Here is a 16,240-nt window from a genome sequence, read left to right as displayed (position 1 = left end):
CATTTTAAGCGGAAACGTCTTTAAGGTGACGTCCAAATGTTCAATTGAAAGGCGGCGACGAGCACAGGATTTAAACCGGTGACCGTCTTTACTTTTCGACGTCTAACTACTTTCAGAATAATCTGTTCGGCATGTCTTCTCAATCTACCCCCGCAGCAAAAACTCACAATGGAGACATATGCGGCGCAGTTCCAGCTACAAGGACGATGCCGCTTAAAGCACTCTATTGTTCTGTGCACACGACTGACAAGACGGTAACGTTTTGTTAAACTTCCAATACTTCAGAGAAAGAAACATCGGGTAGGTTAGGAATATTGCGTGTTCGCATCGTCGCTTGGCGCAAGTGGGTGTGTCTTTGAAATCCGTTCTGCATCTTCGCAATTGTTTTTGCTATTTCATACACTTCGTACCTAAGGCAATGCAAGCTTCGCAACTGCTGTCAGCCTCCCGGCTACCATCGTGAACGCCACCCGGCGCAACCGCTCTGCCATGGCAGTCCAAGGAAGCTTTGTACGTTTCGCTATCGGTAAGCTGCCCTTCATTCGCTGAGGTGACAATCCGAAGGCGGCACTAATACAGCGTTCTGTTAGTAATCAGATGTTGCTAAATTTCTATAAATCGTCATCGTTCGCGCTATAGTTTAACCGGGTAGCAAATATTGTTAGGACGCAGTATGATAAACCAGCCATTGAAATATATTCTCACCTAATTCCCAAACATAACATATGTTTCAGAAATAAAGTCGAATTCAATTTAAATGAAATTTTTACACATTTTAGTTGAATCAAGGTCATGGTAGACACTCATAAATCGCGTGAAAACTACCACTCATTATGGTGTCTCTTGGACAGACGAAGGTCCCTTTCAAAGAGCCTAAAGGTAGGCCAGAAAGTGCAGACCCAGCCCGAGCATTATTGTACGACGCGGTAGTGATGTAACAATACGTTAATGTACAAGTTACTTCTGCCTCTACGAGGTCATGGGGGCCTTACGCTGAAAAAAGCCATTGATTCATTTTCGCTTCTGCCTTGTTTCGTGACATTCAAAGTGGACACGCTGATGAAGCACTTCAATTGCTCTTGTTTACTATTTACTTCGTTTACAAGACCAGGTTCAAAGCAGTATTTCACTTATTAAACTTTTTTCGCGTATTTCTTTAGCCTCAAGCCTAGCATTGCGCGCATAATGTGGCTGTCAAGTAATGGTCGTCAGCACAATTTTTTCAAGCCCCACATTCCGTCATAGTTTTATTATAGTAAAAAGCGGTGTTTATACAGAGTAAAGACATGTTTGTAATTTTAATCGTTGTATTGCTCCACGTCACTGGTTTTCTGTCACACCCCTTTTATTTCGCCTTGATCGGGAACCCTCGTTTGCGTAAACGAAGTAAGATCTTCTTCGTTAAGAGTGTGCTCCTTCGGCCGGGTGGAAATGAACAGCTGTACTGAATAATGAAATTTGTTTTTACCTATAAAGTTTTTAGCAGCGTCATCAAAATCATGAGAACGGCTGTAAGAGAGATTTATTTCTTGGGAGGTTGAATTTTACCTTGCTGCTTTAAACACAAAATGCCTTACAAAACCCTAGGAAAAAGTCATAAAACCAAGTCACATACGTATTTATCGCAATATTCATCATTACACTTTTTTGTGTTCACTACAAAGACATACCATACACGTGCACGCATTTCTACCTTTGGCGCCACTATGTTTTCTGTAGTTGAATTTGATTATTTCATTCTACCATGAAGTCACTTGCCTTGCCGTATTCTTACTCCCTTCTTTCCGGGTGGGCCTTCCGGTACCCCAGTTGTCACGTAGTTGTAAGTTCTCATTCCTTGTCTATCCATAGTGCACTTCTTACCGTTTTTTTCTGCTCCACAATCTTCATTCCAAAGGCTCGTGGGCTTACTGACAATATACCTGAGTGCACTTGCTAAGGTGTGAGGCTTCTTATTAAATCGTCACAGGTGATACGAATTGGTTGCTTCTTTTTCTTTGCTTGGCTGCAGAATCAGCCCACTGTTAAGTATTGCAGAGTAGCTGCCAAATTCGAAAGACAAAAAAATTTGTACGCGCGCTATTTTTTGCGCTGAGAGTCAGCACTGCAACTTATTCAAAATACTTGTTTTCCCGATGTTCATGCATTTGACACCGCAGGCTAAGTAGGTGAATAGGCAGAGTCTGAGCTAATTGGATTATAATGGATTAAATACTGGTCAGCCTAAATTTAACTGGTGACGCAGACAATGGCGAGAGACGAAGCACAAGCGCTGACAGTACCAATTGAATTTTTATTACGCCTCGCCTTATAGATTTCTACCCTCTAGCCGCGTGGTCCCGTAGCAACAGTGCGAAGAAATAGTTTTTATTTATCGGTTAACGCAACCGACGCAGTGCTGAACCGTCGGTGCCCTCTTCAATTTCCATAGCTTCGATGATTTCGCGCGCCAGCCTATCGTTGTTTTTACGCATGGTAATGACACCATGGAAGTCACCTTCACACTTTGGGTAATCTCGGAGGTGCATGGCCAAATGTCCTGACGGGACGTTCTTTGTTGAGAACTTGTGCTCTCGAATTCGGTCGTTGATACAATGGCCGGTCTGGCCAATGTAGCTTTTCCCGCACGATAACGGTAGCTGGTACACAACCCCCCGCACGCATGCTGCGTACTTGGTACGGTGGTTGGTTGTGCACTGGCTCGCTATCATCGGCTGGTTGACACAGCGGCACATGGCATACCCTTTGTTTGGGGCTGAGCACACAACTGTGACCCCTTCTCTGGCCGCTATCTTCTTAATGTTGTGTGTTATTTCGTGCAGATAGGGCACAACCGCAAGCTTGCTCCTGCCAATGGTCTCTCTCGTACCCTCGGGTCCTTTTCTTTTTTTGTTTTTAAGCAATGGCTCGCAGATCGACAACAGGACCGCATTTGGAGAGCCTGCATTGCGCAGCTTCGAGATTTGGTCCGTGAAGCTCCTCTCCATTTCGTGGCAGCATGAACGGCTTAAAGCCTAGTTCAGGGCATTGTTCACCAAACCGGGCTTGACATTCTTCGAATGCGCAGAGTCAAAGGTCAGAAAACTCTTTCCTTCCCGCGGTGGACGTTGCGGACGCACGCAATCTTCGGGATTTTGCGGACGCACCGGTGCGTTGCGGAGTGGCCGGCGGCGCGTGGCTGGCGCTGGTCTCGCGACACGTGTTTGCAGGAGAGAGCGTGCCCAGACAGACGGACAAAGAACTCTATTTAGGTCCTGAGGAACTGCCTTTGACCGCCCCTATCAAGAGAAGTCCGTGACAGTCGCGGGCAGCTCCCACGCAGGTACCTGACCCCAGTCGGCCTCGGCAGCCCAGAATCGTTCTGGGCGCGCGCGCCTCTCCTTCACCGACGGTCTCGCGTTGCTGAGAGTAACAGGTACCCACAGTCGCAGAGAATACTAAACGGTGCTTCACTGTATCGCTGTGCGAAGCTGTACCGACCACACCTGGTGTGAGAGGTACCGCCGTTTGCCTAGGCTCGCGTTCGTATGAGCTGGTTGGGGCTCGCTGGCTGGCCATGGCATCCGTGATCGGCTGCCGGCGGCGCAGCGCTCGTGGAGGTCAGGTGCTCGAGGAGGCCACGGCCTTGCCAAAGTACAGTAGAACCCCGCTTCTACGTTCCTCAGTTCTGCGTTTTCTTCGCTGCTACGTTGTTTTCGTCTGATCCTCGCGCAGCTCGCCTAAAGTCCACGTTTTAAAATTCTTATCCTTACGTCGTGACACAGAGTACGCTGCCGAATCATTCGTCGCAATCTGACGCTCCGAACCCGCCTGAGCAACATGCGCGGACAGCCATTTTGACGTTTGACGAGCCTTGGCCAGGCTCGGCTACGAAACTGACTGTATGAACCCGCACGCGGATGCGATTCGTCACCACTAAATGGCCCGAGCTTATTCTATCGTATCACCATCTTCACTGCGCTTACAACGCAAAGTTCACTTCGGAATGCCGGAAGTGCGCATTTGTCATGAAACACCACCGCAAGAAAGCCCGCGCTCTCGTCGCCATCATGCAATTCATGCCTTGACAACACCATTCAACTTTCAGCCGCGAACTTTGTCGTGCCCTGATGGCGTCGCGAAAATGGGAGAAGTTTTCCCTTCATGAAAAGCTTGACGTACTAAACACAGTAGAAAAACAGCCAGCGCGGAAGAGAGTCGACATCGCTGGGCACCTTCACTCCTACACGTGGTGCTTTCCAGTGATCGCAAAAAGCGGCAATCCCACATTCTCGAGTTTTTCAAGGTTTTAAAGCCAAAGTTGTAGAAATGCACGGTTGCAAGACAAAGCTACACGGTTTTCGTGCATTTTCGAAGGTTTCCTCACTGCTGCGTTCTCCTGGTCATTACGTTTTGTTTTCCCGGTCCGGGGAAAAATGGATGAGTGGGGTTCAACTGTAGTTATATTTACCTGTTCATTTACTAGATTACGCTAGTGACGATTCTGTACATGCGTGCTGTGGGGCGGACAAAGTGCCGGCATGAACAGTGGAAGATGGTGACCTTTAGCAGGTAGTAGTATGGGTCGTGGTGTGGCTTTGGACTGGGACGATGGGCTTCGGTTGTTCGGCCACTGGGCTTCACGCGTACTGTGCTCAGGGCATAGAGTGTGTGCGTAGTTTTTACAATTTTTAAATAGTTAGGGTAGAGATCTCTCACCCGCGAGCTGTAACGGGTTTAACCGCAAGATCATCATCAGCAGCAGGAGCACCACGCTTTTAGCGGAGCTTTGCTGTCGGTGTACTAAAAGCGGGGTTTGTACAAAACGTTAACCAAGCGCAAGCGCAATATTTTGCGGGCGCTGAATTCTAGTTCGCGCTTTATTAAAACTCTCGAATGGAATAGCGGAAACATTGTGTTCACTAAGCGGAGCGCTATGAACTTTGGGCCACACGACAGCACTGAGCCTAGAGAGGCAGCCCGCGAGGTCTACTAGTAACCCAAAAAGGAAGTGAGAAAGGCAGTCAAGAGTATGAAGAGAAAAGTAAGCACGCGGAATGAAGAAATGAGCACAGATTACATAAATGAGGGAGGCTACGTCAAATCAGGAAAGCTGAAAAATCGTTTTTCACATTCGTCAGGATTTCAAGGCTGCGCTTAGCTCACGAAATTCCGTCATAGTTATTATTCACCAGAAGGGTGGTGTCAAACATCTTACGAACAGCAGACATAAATCTACTCTCGGTTGTATACAAGGTGCTCCCAAAGGTATTTGTCAACATCATAAGCAACAGCCTAGATTTCCAGCAACGAAGAGAATGAGCTGGACTAACGACACGCTACTTAGCAACTGATCACATATCAGTCATCAATCAAGAAAAGGAAAACTCTGCGAATTTTATTAAATAACTTTGTTCGCCACCTATAGACTTTGAAAGAGCTTCTAATACGGTAGCCTCTGCAGTGAAAGACGAAATAGAAGATACTTCCATAGGCTCGTGGATACTATTCACAAGCGACGCACGGGCAGGATAATTCTTCACAAAAACAGGGACACGTTCGCGACACCAAAGAGGATAAGGCAATTAGACAACGTCCCACAAAATTGGTTTAAAATACCTATGGAAGAAGTATTCGACAATTAACTTCTGTAAAACTTGGTGTTAGTTGGTGTGAGTCCATGTTTAAACGGAGAGCTCTTACAGCACAAGGGGCGAACACACATCGAACGAATCTGAGATAGCAGGTGTCGTGCGGATCACACGTTTCAGCTATTTCCTTTATGCGTTTTCGTCCCGTGTACATATACGCGCCCTTCGTCCAAAAATTTTATTCACGAGACTTCATGTGAAGATGGTAGGATAGCGGATGCATAGGAAATATTTACCACTTGAGGCTTGCGGATGTCGCAGCCTTTTCAGCGAGCTTAGAGAACAGATGAAAAAGTCGCACCAGGAACTTCGCTTAGAAAGCAGAACCGTTTGGATAAAGATTAACACATCGTTTGTCATAAGGAGACAGGCGGCAGATGTCTTCATCTAAGGTAAGAAATGCTAGAAGAGGACAAATACAATTGTCTACTAGAGGTGGTAAATGCTTACACCTTCAACCGTAAAAAATAAGCTCACAATAAGTATAAGCGTAAGTGCAAACGGCAAACATTTTCCTTTATTCTATAGTATTTTACCTTCATCGTTGAAAGAATGGCGTCCAGCCAAAGCGTATAGCCAGTTGTGATACAGAACCGAAGGTGAAGCCTTCCGAACATTATCCGTCGCGGTGGCTAAATCGCGAAGGCGTCGCGCTGCTGAGCCCAGGGACACTAGCTCGATCCGTAGGCCGCTTGCTGGTTTTCAAATGGAGGCGACAAGCAAGAACGGGTGTGTGTCGAGATATCGGCGCACGTCGAAGATCATTAGGTGGTCAAAATTATTCAGTGGCCCTGCACTACGGTGCTTATTACAGCCAAAGTGATGCTTCGGTGCGTTACGCCCCGATTTTTTAAAACTTACAAAACATTAGGAAAAAAGAATAGAATCATCGTAACAATGAAGAAAACTAACTTTATTAGGAACAACGCTGAAAGAAAAGAAACGAGCATATTTGATATAAGGAACTTTCGAATGGAAGTTGATATAGGTCAAAGTAAGAAAAAAAATACACTCGGGTTGCTCATGTAATGCGATGAAGTTGAAAGCAGTGTGCTAGCAAGAGTAAACGGTTTGCCTAATGAAGACGGGACAAAAAGCAGAGGAAGGCTTTTTACTTGCGTGGTGGCGTGGATGATGGCGAAGGGGCGGAGTACGGGGACTCAAAATGACATCCAAATTGCTGCTCCCCGAGTGACATCGGATTTGCGCCGCTGCCGTCATTCGATTTGAACCGTGAGTTGCACCTTGATTATTCCCTAAATCAAACTGCAACTCACGGCCTAAATCTAATTTCGCTTTATTTTCGTTTGATGGTGGTGTGCGCACGGATGGGCGCGAACGGACGTTTGGAGGTTTTGAGGTACTCCGCACCGTTACAGGCGAGGAAGTGAGCCGCTTGACTCTGGGGTACTAACTCACGGTCGTAGCCAAATGGGGGAGACGACTGACACTACCTCTGTCTGGTGTACCAGACATAGGCTCGAATCCTGCCGGTGCCTGTGTGATTTCTTCCGATTGTAAGTACTATGCGCAGAGCTGCGGACTGACATTGTGCGGTCCTATGGTACTCCGCACCTAACAGCGGGAAATCGACGGAGCTCAGGAAAGGCAATACTGGCACGATTGGAGGTATATGGGAGGGGCCCTCGTTCTTCAGTGAACCTAAATCACGTGCTTACGATGATTAGGATTTTATTGCCGATGATGAGGTAAAGTTTCGCTCTCCTGCAATACCGGTTGCAAAACAAATAGCCAACGGGTTAAAGAACAAAACCTCCAAAGAATTCTTTCATTGGCTCAACATACCTCAGAAAGGATGGCAAACAGCAGTTTAAGTTATTGAGCTATAAGGAAAAGTAAGAAAATGTAGGCCTGAACGGTATTTGATATCGGGGCTTTGAAATAAAGACGCGCAGACACCTCAATTACAGCATTGATGACGTCGGGTAAAAAAAGGGTGATGTAGCGCATATGCAGCAGTCTTCCACATAGATGCGTTGGAGACATATGCTTAGGCTTGCAAGAGTGATTTCGGCATTCTACTTACAAAACCAGCACGTGCACAAGCAGGGCAGGAGGTATGTACAAGGTTTCGAGCGAATATGGGTACGAGAGGAGTACTAATAACACAGAGAAAAAAAGCGCAAAGACACAGGTATGATGAGAATATTGCGAGGACAAGTTTGTAAATGCTGCAAAAATGTTTTCGTAACACTAAATAATCAGCGGTAGTTGAGTATCCTACTTATTTTTGTTTTCCCGCTCACGCTTTTAATGGCCATTCGCTATTCTTTCGTTCGCAGAAAAAAGTGTTCATTGTCGACAGACAGCTTACCTCCACAAATTTAACGGTAGATAACCTCGGCCATATCGACTTCAAATTCAAAAACTTCTCCTGATACGTTTGCGTATTTAATTGTCTTCCTTTTTTGCCTACAATTCAAGGAAGGCCTCTTCAAACAGATCCAGAACCCCGCCCACACCAACTCGTAAAGACTTCGGGTCATACCGTCCGATTAAAAAAACGAGCCAGCTAACTCCAATTCCTCCGCAATATTTCCCTACATTATTGTGGACAAATTTGCCATACTGCCACTCTCACCACCATGTCATGCTTGTTACACCTAATTTTTCTTTTACTACTGACACAGTCGCCCCTCTCCCCCACCCGTCTTTTAATGCTCATGACGCCCGCCTTCGGCTCCGACGGCAAAGCGATTCTTACCTAAAAAACCTAACTATATGCTACATCTCTCCCACCCAGTACACCAAGCACCAAGTAGCACCTTATGTGGTAGTGCCCCTACCTTCCAATGGTCCTTCAGTCCCCCCGTACCTGAGCAGAGAGAGTGTGACTTTTCATGTAGTGAGCGGGTCTTTACCCGCTCACTACATGTAGGTCAAAAACATTAACCCTACAGTCCCAAGCAGCGGGGACATCCAGCTACCTTCTAGACTGAGAAAGGGCCATCTACCTCTTCTTTTATCTGTTATTTTTAGTCGGTTCCAGTGAACGTTTTAGCGGGCACTGTCGGTTTACAATATTCCTTCCCGATTCAACCTCCTTGCGGAAGGAATCAGCAGCCTCCTCATTATAGCTGAAACTTGGGGTCTGGGAGTGTAGTATTTTGGAATACACCTCTTGTTTAATGAGTGTAAGATACGCATACCCGCATATCTCTCTTGTATACACCTTTTTTTAAGTTCGTCACAACGACGATAAATTTTGTGCTGAAGATGTTCAATTCTTGGCATTTCCTGAGGACTCTTTTTGGGTCAAGGAATCTATCCCTAAATGCTTCCCCAGTTGATTAATAGGCCGATGTCCCTTACCATGTTAGGAGCACTACCTTGTTCAGTCATAAACATACCAAATACCGATAGGCTGCACAAGATATGTATAGCCGTACATAGAACGCTTTCTTGGGCGCACACAGCACTCCCTCCACCGAACAGGATTTGGCCACGTTGGTGCTGTCAGCCAAGAACCTAAAAAAGTGAATTCTAATGAACACCTTTCAGTTGGCTTTGAGCTTGGAATAGCCTTGGATTACCATAACCCCGACAGCGGTCACGTGATAGATACAGCAGATGGGCGGGCAATGCTCGGGAGAGGACAGGCTGCCAATGCAGCTCCAGCAAATATCAAAGAGATCAAATATTATATTGCCATCTTCCCCAAAAAGATTCCGTGTTTTTCTGTGAACAAGGATCATTGAACCCACATGTGCGCCCCAAAAGTCAAGAAAATACAATTGTCGAAGAAGCAGGTCAGTGTCGGCACAGGCACATTTGAGCGTCGGCGAATGGGTGCAGAGTCATTTGATGAAGAAACCAAGTCTTCCGTGTGGGAGCCCAAACCTTAATTTTCTTTCAACTCAACCAACTTGTGGTCGGCGTCCTTGTCTTTCTTCATCAAAATGCATACCGACCAGACGGGCTTCCGTCACACCCTCGACGTCAACAGTCATTTAACTTGCAATCAGTTCTCTATGAGCCCCTCTTTTCCACAACCGCGGTATTAGATTCCGAACATTGTTGAACAAAGTATAGAAGTCATAGTTAGTGACTTTAAGTTGGAACTTTTTCCTTATGACAAAAAAAAAAAAACGTGCGCTCAGTGCGATAGGGAAAAAAAAGCCGGATACGGCCAGGTGCTTGTAATGGTAGCTAAGCATGACATGTTTGCGGAAATGTGATGAAGCATTGCTAGGCAATACGTTTGCTGTCCACCATTCTTCCATTATGTCATCCTGAAGCGGAACTTATTTACTTCATATTTCTTTGCGTTCACCACTGGTTATTACGATAAATTGCACAATATTTTCTCGCTATAAATAAGGCAAAGAGGGGCTTTTAAGGAAAACATTCTATTTCATCTTAAATATATTTTTGGTTAATAACAAAAACTTTGTTACGTTGCTATGTATCTCTGCAAAACGATTCGAAAATATGTGACAGCTTTTCCACCATGGTGAGAGTGGTAAAATACCCCCCATTCCTTTTTAGATGGGCAATATAAATGACAGGCGGGGAAGTTTCCTTTGCGGCAAAAAATTATTTTCCAAAAGCTCAGAAAGATGCCCTTGTTTTAGCCTAGGTCCGCCCCATTCGGAAACCCCGAAGTAGCTTTGTGGCAGCTCATAACAAATTCGAATCGCAGAGGCACGACGTAGCCGCTTGTGCATTCTAACAATCCTACGTGTCCATTACGAAAATATAAGACAAAACAAGCCACGATGTGACGTGTGCAATAATCTGCGCTGCTAATTACGAGAAGTCAAAGTGAAGTGCCGCCTGACAATTTCATGCAAAAATTGGTTACAGGAATACCATCACGGGAATCTACTACTATCGATTTGTCTTTTTAACTGACAATGAAGGTACTCTTTTTGATATGCACGCCGTACTCTTATACGGTGGTGCTGGTTCCGCTGAGGCATTTTTTTCTCTACCCTAGGCACGACATCCTCTACTTTTTGTATGAAGCCCACATTTATGTCTTCTGTTGTGTTTAATACTGTTTCTGTGTAACAGCAGAGTAATATGGTTTTATCTCCAAACGAAGTGGTGCATTTTTTACCTTTTTTGTGAAAGCACGAAATGCCTCCCAATAACAAAGATGTTGCATCGCCACTGAATTTTCCAAACAAAGGTGTTTGCAGTATCAATAACACGAAAACTTTCGCGGAAAAAATAGCTTGGACATATTTTCCTTTTTTATAGTTTTGTGCGCCTATTCATCACTTGCACAACTACAAGCTGACGGACGCAGTATACCAAAAGGTGAGAAAGTTATTTTTAACAATCCTTTATGATAGGTTCTTCAGCCCAAAGTATCTTGCGTGCGTCTGCTTTGCAAATGCGCTGAATGACGTTTATTCAGGATTTGCTAAACTTTATTAAAAGTCATGATTTGTGTAACCCCGTAAATGTAAAGACGCAAACTGCGATAAATGCAAGTAACTCACTCCCAATTCTCAATGAATAACGAAGTGTTTCTAGCTTACAACCTGCCCTGTATAGGTTGATCCAGTAGTTGTAAAGCGTGCGCATACTGAAGTGTATTCGACAAAAATACGTTGCGCGTAATTATTTCCCTCTTTACTGCAGTTGTAGAATTTTGAGACAGTAAATGCCACGTCCCTTTCTATAGATAAAAGCCTGCTGGTAGGCGAACACTGCTGTCATTTGGCCTTTCTTGTTTTCGAAATTTAAAGATAGGATTACTCTCATTGCATTTTGTTTACGGGGCAGAGTGCAGAAAATATTATTCATGCAGAAATATTTCCCGCACTCAATACCAGGTCTGAGTTTCTGGCGGACGGTCTCTTTTTTTCTTCAACAGACTTCGCCCAGCCAATCGAAGGCGTTGTAAAGGCCGAAGGAGCACTGAATGCGCCTGATTATGGTTCCCAATCCCTCCTGCGGAGCAAGAGACAGGCTGAACAAGGGCCTTTGAGACTGCCAAACCCATTTGCGGTCGACCAGACTACCGACAAAACTGACAATGTTGGACCAGGTAGCCCGACCGGTGCTATTGGAGTACAACAGCCAGGGGGGGCGCAGCCTGCCAGTACCAAATCGGTTTTTGTGGGGCAAAGTAAGACAAGCCAAGTTTTATTAAATGAAAACAGCAGCCAAAATGCAGCAGGACTTGGTAGCCCGACCGGGATTACTAAAGGACAGCCAGCTGGAGGGCAGCGTGCAAGCCCCAACCCGTTTTTAGAGGGGCAAAGCCAAACTAGCAAAACAGGCCAAGTTTCAGTGATTCAAAGCAGCAATCAAGATCAAGTTGCACTCGGTAGCACGACCGGTGCTCTTACAGAAAAGGCAGGAGAGTTGCAGCCTGCAATCGCTAACCAAGTTTTAGAGGGACAAAGTCAGACACGGGAAACAAGCCAAGTTTTAGTGGCTCAGAACAGCAACCAAGAGAAAGTTGGGCCTGGAAACACGATTGGTGCTCTTGGAGGACAAGCAGGTGATTTACAGACTGCTAGCCAGAACACCATTTTAGAGGGACAAACTCAGACACGTGAAACAAGCCAAGCTACATTGACCGAAAACAGCAATCAAGAAAAAGTTGGAGTTGGTAGCCCAGCCGGTGGACTTGGAGGACAGCCAACAGATGTGCAGAGTGCCAGCTCCAACCAACTTTTGGAGGGACAAAGTCAGACACGTGAAACAAGCCAAGTTTTAGTGACTCAGAACAGCAACCAAGAAAAAGTTGGACTCGCTAGCCCGACTGGTGTTCCTGTAGGCCAGCCAGCAGATGTTCAGCGTGCAAGTAACAACCCATTTTTAGAGGGTCAAAGTCAGACACGTGATACAAGCCAAGTTTTATTGACTCAAAACAGCAACCAAGAAAACGTTGGACTCAGTAGCCTGACCGGTGGTCTTGGACAACAGCCATCAGATGTGCAGACTGCAAGCTCCAACCCAGTCTTGGAGGGACAAAGTCAGACACGTGAAACAAGCCAAGTTGTAGTGACTCAAAGCACTAACCAAGAGAAAATTGGACTCAGTAACCCGATCGGTGTTTCTGAAGGACAGCTAACCGATGTGCAGCGTGCCAGCTCCACCCCACTTTTAGAGGGACAAATTCAGACACGAGAAACAAGCCAACTGTCGTCCATTCAAAATAGTGACAGCAACCAGGATAAAGTTCCATTACAAATTCCGTTGGACCAAGCGCAAGAACGTATTGTCGGACAGCAGCTGGAAGTCGGAAGAGCACAACAGAACGTCCTTAGCAACGAACAAACGAGGATAACCGGAGGTAGCGAGAACACTGTTGGGCAGCTTACGCAGAACCTTCCGCTCGAGAAAGTTGACCTCAGTGGTGGACAACAGAAGGTTGTTGCAGACCAGGGAAGCAGTCAAGTTCGGGTAACTGAATCATCAAGTGTTCAGCGTCAGGTGGGTCAAACAGGCAGTTTGAGTGGTGGTACGACGAGTGACGTTTTAAATGTGGGACAAGTACGTGAAAGTGGTGCGGAGACCGGACAGCTACGAATTAGCCAAAGTACGCAGTCTAGCCTTCCCAGCCAACAATTGTCCGAGGGAGCACTGGTCGAAATGCTAAATCGCGGATCATTGAAGGAAGGAGAAAATAGGAATACTGCACAAAGTGATAGCGGTCAAGTTAAAGTAACGGAATCATCCAGTATCCAGAGCAAGGTGGATGGGAGAGGCAGCATCGGTGCGGGTACGAATGAAGTTTCTAATTCAGGGCAAGCAAGTGTGGTAGATCGGGCGACCGGGCAGCTCCGAATTAGTGAAAGTGCTCAGTCTAAACTTTCACTCCAGGAACTCGCGGGAGCAAATGAGGCTGCGAGCTTGACTAGTGATTTAATTAATGGAGGACAAAAGAAAATTATTGCAGAAAACGGAAGCAGTCAAGTGAAAATTGCCGAATTACCCAGTGGTCTGGGTGAGATGGCCCAGAGAAGTATCGGTGCTGGATCGTTGAGCGAGACATCAGCCTTACGGCAAGCAAGTCAAGGTGGTAGCTCGACCCGGCAGTTGCGAATCAGTGAAAGCGCGCAGTCTAAAGTTCAGGTAGAACAATTTCCAACGGGAAGTGGTGATTTACTGAATGTAGGGCAGAAGATTATTTCACAACGAAGAAGCAGTCAAGTTAAATTTTCCGAATATCCCAGTGGTTTGGGTGAGTCGGCTCAGAGTGGCACTTTTGGAGCTAGCACGATGCGCGCAGTTTCAAATCTGGCGCAAGCAAGTCAATCTTCTAGCTCAGCCAGACCGGTGCAAATTGGCGAAAATACCCAGTCGAAAATTTTAATGCAGCAAGTTTCATTAGGCAACAGGGCTACGAGTATCAATCGCAATTTTGAGAATGAACGAGAAAAAAATTTTGCAGCACTAGGAAGCAGTCAAATCAAGCTTGATGAATACCCTCGTGGCCTTGGTGAGCCCAGTCAGAAAGATAGTATTGGTGCTGGGTTGATAACGAAAAATTCAAATATGGGGCTAGCAAGTGAAGACAGCAGTGCCACCACGCAACTGCGAATTCATGACAGTTCGCAGTCTAAAGTTACAACCCAGCAATATTCCGGAAGACGTGATGCTGGTAGCTTCGGTCGCCATAGACTGAATGCACGAATATCCACGAGGCCCCTAATCGGTACAATCATCTCGAAAAGGAGACAGGGCCTTAACACCGTAGTTGGCAGTGAGATAGGACAGTTGCGAATTGGAGAAAACAGTAAATCTAAAATAACAGTGGAAAAATTTAGCGGTGGAAATGATGATGGCCTTTTTGGTGGTGGCTTACTGAGTGGGGCAACCCCTACGAGACCACGACAAAGTATCAGAATACAAGAAATAAGGCGGGACTTTGAAAATGGACTGCAAGCTGGAAGGAACAGGGATAGCGTTAATCGTGCACTCCTTCAAAGATCCCAGGTTAGGGTTTTAAACATAAGGAAGCCAATAGATGGTGCAACCTTCAATGCAGACGATATGATTTCAAACGACAGTAGCCATGGTGTATCATCCATTCGTAAAGTTGTGCAGGTTACAAGGAGTCGACAAAGTCCGAACAGTTTTGTAGGAGGCCCGTCTCGCCGAGTAATCATTCGGATCAAAAAAGTTAGAAAAACCTATAGTGACCAGAGTCCTGGAGAAACCACTCAGAGGGTGGGAGGTCTTCGAATTCTGGTCCATAAGAAAACGCTAGGCCAGAATTTAGGCTCTAGCACACTACTTTCTGGTGGCGCAACCACGGGTGAAAGCATATTACTAGCCGGTCCAAGCAGCAATTCCGGCACTAGCCGGGTCATAGTCACACAGCAGGGAGGCACAGATGGGGGTTCCGGACAGGGAGGACGGTCGTGGAAGATGAAAGTTTTCCGCTATCGTGTGCAGAAAGGAGGGAAGACTATAACCGGCCACAAAACGATCACTAGAGTACACAGCAAACCGACGATAATTAGAAGAAATTGGTCGTGGTCATCGGGAGCATCAAGTTCGGGATTGCCAGATATTACGAGTGCATTGGGGGGACTACAGATTGGGGGGACTGCATTGGGGGGAGGTTTCACTACCAGCCATGGAGGCCTAAGTCACTCCCAAATCGTTATGCACAGTAGCGGTATGACCAGTGGCCTACACGGGGGCGCTGGGGACCTTCTGTCTAGTTTTGGAGGTTTAGGAGGCTTTTCTGGTGGCTCTTCGAGCCACCAATTTAGCCAAACTATATCCCTCCGGCGGAAATAGGTCTCACGTGAATTGCATTGAAGTAAAATCAATTGTCACATGAATGCAGGTACAGAAAAACTTACTAGGCAAGCAGCCGTAGGTGTAGAAAATTCAATGAAACAGGGGTGTTCGAAAAGACTTGAGCTTTAGAAAATGTCTGACGAAAACTGGGAACAAACACACATCACACATTTATTTCTGAAAAGGCGGGAGCCAGCGAAAAAAACTTCATGTCCTGAACGCGACTGGTTCACGTAAACGGTTGGAAAACACACTTGCTGGAAGGACTTGAAAATTAAGTAGCCAGTCCTGACGAAATAAACAAATATATTTGAATATGTGGGGTATAGCACGTATTTTTTCCCCTAAAGCACCATGAACTGTCAAAAATCCGTCCTGCGACACCTTCGCACCATTCGCAGTGCGTACGGAAACGAATAAAGTTCTAGGTGTTGTGCTTTCTACTGACTCAAAAAATGTGTCCGCGTCATTTTCATAAATCAGCGCATTTCGGCGGAGTAAAAATTTGTCCTGCGAGATTTCAAACGTTGAAATAAACAAAAACCATCTAGAAATTGCACATTTCAGAAGAATTTAGAATAAAAGCATTCTTGTGATATATGAGTATCCCAGTATCTGCTTGTGTGCGCTGGCCGTGCGTGCTTCTATAAACAAAGTTCGTGCCAATTTCTTCCTCATAGTATACATAACCTGGTTATTACGGTTGATATTCTATACCAGTTACTTTGCATGTCTCTTGGTTTCGGTTATAGGTGCACAGCGGTGTAATTTAGCTCGGAATTTTAGTTCAGGCGCAAGTTCATATATTTTCATGCAAAAAGAGGACCGCTAACGCTCCTGCATCCGTTTTATTTTCAATGGGGTGAATT

General features: G+C 45.8%; 1 long non-coding RNA gene across 1 annotated transcript; it reads left to right on the top strand.

Moving 5' to 3' along the window:
* Positions 1-273: 273 nt before the first annotated feature.
* On the top strand, positions 274-15,969 carry LOC144146922 (uncharacterized). The gene is made up of 3 exons (XR_013317765.1): positions 274-526; positions 10,857-10,916; positions 11,479-15,969. It is a non-coding gene; the product is annotated as an uncharacterized LOC144146922 (long non-coding RNA).
* The last annotated feature ends 271 nt before the right edge of the window (positions 15,970-16,240 follow it).

Source organism: Haemaphysalis longicornis, unplaced genomic scaffold, assembly GCF_048455015.1.
Source record: "Haemaphysalis longicornis isolate Haplotype H1 unplaced genomic scaffold, Haemaphysalis longicornis Haplotype H1 scaffold_7, whole genome shotgun sequence".
NCBI lineage: Eukaryota > Metazoa > Arthropoda > Arachnida > Ixodida > Ixodidae > Haemaphysalis > Haemaphysalis longicornis.
Note: the sequence above shows the minus strand (reverse complement) of the source record. Positions and strands in the feature narration are given on the sequence as shown.